Below are 6,000 nucleotides of genomic sequence, written 5' to 3'. Positions count from 1 at the left end.
TGTAATACTGCTGAACATGTGTACTACTGGTGTATATATTTACTGTAATACTACTGAACACGTGTACTACTGGTGTATATATTTACTGTGTAGTACTACTGAACATGTGTACTACTGGTGTATATATTTACTGTGTAGTACTGCTGAACATGTGTACTACTGGTGTATATATTTACTGTAATACTGCTGAACATGTGTACTACTGGTGTTTATATTTACTGTAATACTGCTGAACATGTCTACTACTGGTGTATATGTTTACTGTGTAATACTGCTGAACATGTGTACTACTGGTGTATATATTTACTGTAATACTGCTGAACATGTGTACTACTGGTGTATATATTTACTGTGATACTGCTGAACATGTGTACTACTGGTGTATATATTTACTGTGTAGTACTACTGAACATGTGTACTACTGGTGTATATATTTACTGTGTAATACTACTGAACATGTGTACTACTGGTGTATATATTTACTGTGTAGTACTACTGAACATGTGTACTACTGGTGTATATATTTACTGTGTAGTACTACTGAACATGTGTACTACTGGTGTATATATTTACTGTGTAATACTACTGAACATGTGTACTACTGGTGTATATATTTACTGTGTAGTACTACTGAACATGTGTACTACTGGTGTATATATTTACTGTGTAGTACTACTGAAAATGTGTACTACTGGTGTATATATTTACAGTGTAGTACTGCCGAATATGTGTACTACTGGTGTATATATTTACTGTGTAATACTGCTGAACATGTGTACTACTGGTGTATATATTTACTGTGTAATACTGCTGAACATGTGTACTACTGGTGTATATATTTACTGTGTAATACTGCTGAACATGTGTACTACTGGTGTATATATTTACTGTAATACTACTGAACATGTGTACTACTGGTGTATATATTTACTGTGTAATACTGCTGAACATGTGTACTACTGGTGTATATATTTACTGTGTGACACTGCTGAACATGTGTACTACTGGTGTATATATTTACTGTGTAATACTGCTGAACATGTGTACTACTGGTGTATATATTTACTGTGTAATACTACTGAACATGTGTACTACTGGTGTATATATTTACTGTAATACTGCTGAACATGTGTACTACTGGTGTATATATTTACTGTAATACTGCTGAACATGTGTACTACTGGTGTATATATTTACTGTAATACTACTGAACATGTGTACTACTGGTGTATATATTTACTGTGTAATACTGCTGAACATGTGTACTACTGGTGTATATATTTACTGTAATACTACTGAACATGTGTACTACTGGTGTATATATTTACTGTAATACTGCTGAACATGTGTACTACTGGTGTATATATTTACTGTGTAATACTGCTGAACATGTGTACTACTGGTGTATATATTTACTGTGTAATACTGCTGAACATGTGTACTACTGCTGTATATATTTACTGTGTAATACTGCTGAACATGTGTACTACTGGTGTATATATTTACTGTAATACTACTGAACATGTGTACTACTGGTGTATATATTTACTGTGTAATACTGCTGAACATGTGTACTACTGGTGTATATATTTACTGTGTAAAACTGCTGAACATGTGTACTACTGGTGTATATATTTACTGTGTAATACTGCTGAACATGTGTACTACTGGTGTATATATTTACTGTGTAATACTACTGAACATGTGTACTATTGGTGTATATACTGTAATACTGCTGAACATGTGTACTACTGGTGTATATATTTACTGTAATACTGCTGAACATGTGTACTACTGGTGTATATATTTACTGTAATACTACTGAACATGTGTACTACTGGTGTATATATTTACTGTGTAATACTGCTGAACATGTGTACTACTGGTGTATATATTTACTGTAATACTACTGAACATGTGTACTACTGGTGTATATATTTACTGTAATACTACTGAACATGTGTACTACTGGTGTATATATTTACTGTGTAATACTGCTGAACATGTGTACTACTGGTGTATATATTTACTGTAATACTACTGAACATGTGTACTACTGGTGTATATATTTACTGTTATACTACTGATCATGTGTACTACTGGTGTATATATTTACTGTGTAGTACTACTGAACATGTGTACTACTGGTGTATATATTTACTGTGTAGTACTGCTGAACATGTGTACTACTGGTGTATATATTTACTGTAATACTGCTGAACATGTGTACTACTGGTGTTTATATTTACTGTAATACTGCTGAACATGTCTACTACTGGTGTATATGTTTACTGTGTAATACTGCTGAACATGTGTACTACTGGTGTATATATTTACTGTAATACTGCTGAACATGTGTACTACTGGTGTATATATTTACTGTAATACTGCTGAACATGTGTACTACTGGTGTATATATTTACTGTGTAGTACTACTGAACATGTGTACTACTGGTGTATATATTTACTGTGTAATACTACTGAACATGTGTACTACTGGTGTATATATTTACTGTGTAGTACTACTGAACATGTGTACTACTGGTGTATATGTTTACTGTGTAGTACTGCTGAACATGTGTACTACTGGTGTATATATTTACTGTAATACTGCTGAACATGTGTACTACTGGTGTTTATATTTACTGTAATACTGCTGAACATGTGTACTACTGGTGTATATATTTACTGTAATACTACTGAACATGTGTACTACTGGTGTATATATTTACTGTAATACTGCTGAACATGTGTACTACTGGTGTATATATTTACTGTGTAGTACTACTGAACATGTGTACTACTGGTGTATATATTTACTGTGTAATACTACTGAACATGTGTACTACTGGTGTATATATTTACTGTGTAGTACTACTGAACATGTGTACTACTGGTGTATATATTTACTGTGTAGTACTGCTGAACATGTGTACTACTGGTGTATATATTTACTGTAATACTGCTGAACATGTGTACTACTGGTGTTTATATTTACTGTAATACTGCTGAACATGTGTACTACTGGTGTATATATTTACTGTGTAGTACTACTGAACATGTGTACTACTGGTGTATATATTTACTGTGTAATACTACTGAACATGTGTACTACTGGTGTATATATTTACTGTGTAGTACTACTGAACATGTGTACTACTGGTGTATATGTTTACTGTGTAGTACTGCTGAACATGTGTACTACTGGTGTATATATTTACTGTAATACTGCTGAACATGTGTACTACTGGTGTTTATATTTACTGTAATACTGCTGAACATGTGTACTACTGGTGTATATATTTACTGTAATACTGCTGAACATGTGTACTACTGGTGTATATATTTACTGTAATACTGCTGAACATGTGTACTACTGGTGTATATATTTACTGTAATACTACTGAACATGTGTACTACTGGTGTATATATTTACTGTGTAATACTGCTGAACATGTGTACTACTGGTGTATATATTTACTGTAATACTACTGAACATGTGTACTACTGGTGTATATATTTACTGTAATACTGCTGAACATGTGTACTACTGGTGTATATATTTACTGTGTAATACTGCTGAACATGTGTACTACTGGTGTATATATTTACTGTGTAATACTGCTGAACATGTGTACTACTGGTGTATATATTTACTGTGTAATACTGCTGAACATGTGTACTACTGGTGTATATATTTACTGTGTAATACTGCTGAACATGTGTACTACTGGTGTATATATTTACTGTGTAATACTGCTGAACATGTGTACTACTGGTGTATATATTTACTGTAATACTACTGAACATGTGTACTACTGGTGTATATATTTACTGTGTAATACTGCTGAACATGTGTACTACTGGTGTATATATTTACTGTGTAAAACTGCTGAACATGTGTACTACTGGTGTATATATTTACTGTGTAATACTGCTGAACATGTGTACTACTGGTGTATATATTTACTGTGTAATACTACTGAACATGTGTACTATTGGTGTATATATTTACTGTAATACTGCTGAACATGTGTACTACTGGTGTATATATTTACTGTGTAGTACTACTGAACATGTGTACTACTGGTGTATATATTTACTGTGTAATACTACTGAACATGTGTACTACTGGTGTATATATTTACTGTGTAGTACTACTGAACATGTGTACTACTGGTGTATATGTTTACTGTGTAGTACTGCTGAACATGTGTACTACTGGTGTATATATTTACTGTAATACTGCTGAACATGTGTACTACTGGTGTTTATATTTACTGTAATACTGCTGAACATGTGTACTACTGGTGTATATATTTACTGTAATACAACTGAACATGTGTACTACTGGTGTATATATTTACTGTAATACTGCTGAACATGTGTACTACTGGTGTATATATTTACTGTGTAGTACTACTGAACATGTGTACTACTGGTGTATATATTTACTGTGTAATACTACTGAACATGTGTACTACTGGTGTATATATTTACTGTGTAGTACTACTGAACATGTGTACTACTGGTGTATATATTTACTGTAATACTACTGAACATGTGTACTACTGGTGTATATATTTACTGTGTAGTACTACTGAACATGTGTACTACTGGTGTATATATTTACTGTGTAGTACTGCTGAACATGTGTACTACTGGTGTATATATTTACTGTAATACTGCTGAACATGTGTACTACTGGTGTTTATATTTACTGTAATACTGCTGAACATGTGTACTACTGGTGTATATGTTTACTGTGTAATACTGCTGAACATGTGTACTACTGGTGTATATATTTACTGTAATACTGCTGAACATGTGTACTACTGGTGTATATATTTACTGTAATACTGCTGAACATGTGTACTACTGGTGTATATATTTACTGTAATACTGCTGAACATGTGTACTACTGGTGTTTATATTTACTGTAATACTGCTGAACATGTGTACTACTGGTGTATATATTTACTGTAATACTACTGAACATGTGTACTACTGGTGTATATATTTACTGTAATACTGCTGAACATGTGTACTACTGGTGTATATATTTACTGTGTAGTACTACTGAACATGTGTACTACTGGTGTATATATTTACTGTGTAATACTACTGAACATGTGTACTACTGGTGTATATATTTACTGTGTAGTACTACTGAACATGTGTACTACTGGTGTATATATTTACTGTGTAGTACTGCTGAACATGTGTACTACTGGTGTATATATTTACTGTAATACTGCTGAACATGTGTACTACTGGTGTTTATATTTACTGTAATACTGCTGAACATGTGTACTACTGGTGTATATATTTACTGTAATACTGCTGAACATGTGTACTACTGGTGTATATATTTACTGTAATACTGCTGAACATGTGTACTACTGGTGTATATATTTACTTTAATACTGCTTAACATGTGTACTACTGGTGTATATATTTACTGTAATACTGCTGAACATGTGTACTACTGGTGTATATATTTACTGTGTAATACTGCTGAACATGTGTACTACTGGTGTATATATTTACTGTAATACTACTGAACATGTGTACTACTGGTGAATATATTTACTGCGTAATACTGCTGAACATGTGTACTACTGGTGTATATATTTACTGTAATACTACTGAACATGTGTACTACTGGTGTATATATTTACTGTGTAGTACTGCTGAACATGTGTACTACTGGTGTATATATTTACTGTAATACTGCTGAACATGTGTACTACTGGTGTTTATATTTACTGTAATACTGCTGAACATGTCTACTACTGGTGTATATGTTTACTGTGTAATACTGCTGAACATGTGTACTACTGGTGTATATATTTACTGTAATACTGCTGAACATGTGTACTACTGGTGTATATATTTACTGTAATACTGCTGAACATGTGTACTACTGGTGTATATATTTACTGTGTAGTACTACTGAACATGTGTACTACTGGTGTATATGTTTACTGTGTAGTACTG

Source organism: Telmatherina bonti (assembly GCF_933228915.1).
Source record: "Telmatherina bonti genome assembly, chromosome: 21".
Classification (NCBI taxonomy): Eukaryota; Metazoa; Chordata; class Actinopteri; order Atheriniformes; family Telmatherinidae; genus Telmatherina; species Telmatherina bonti.
Note: the sequence above shows the minus strand (reverse complement) of the source record.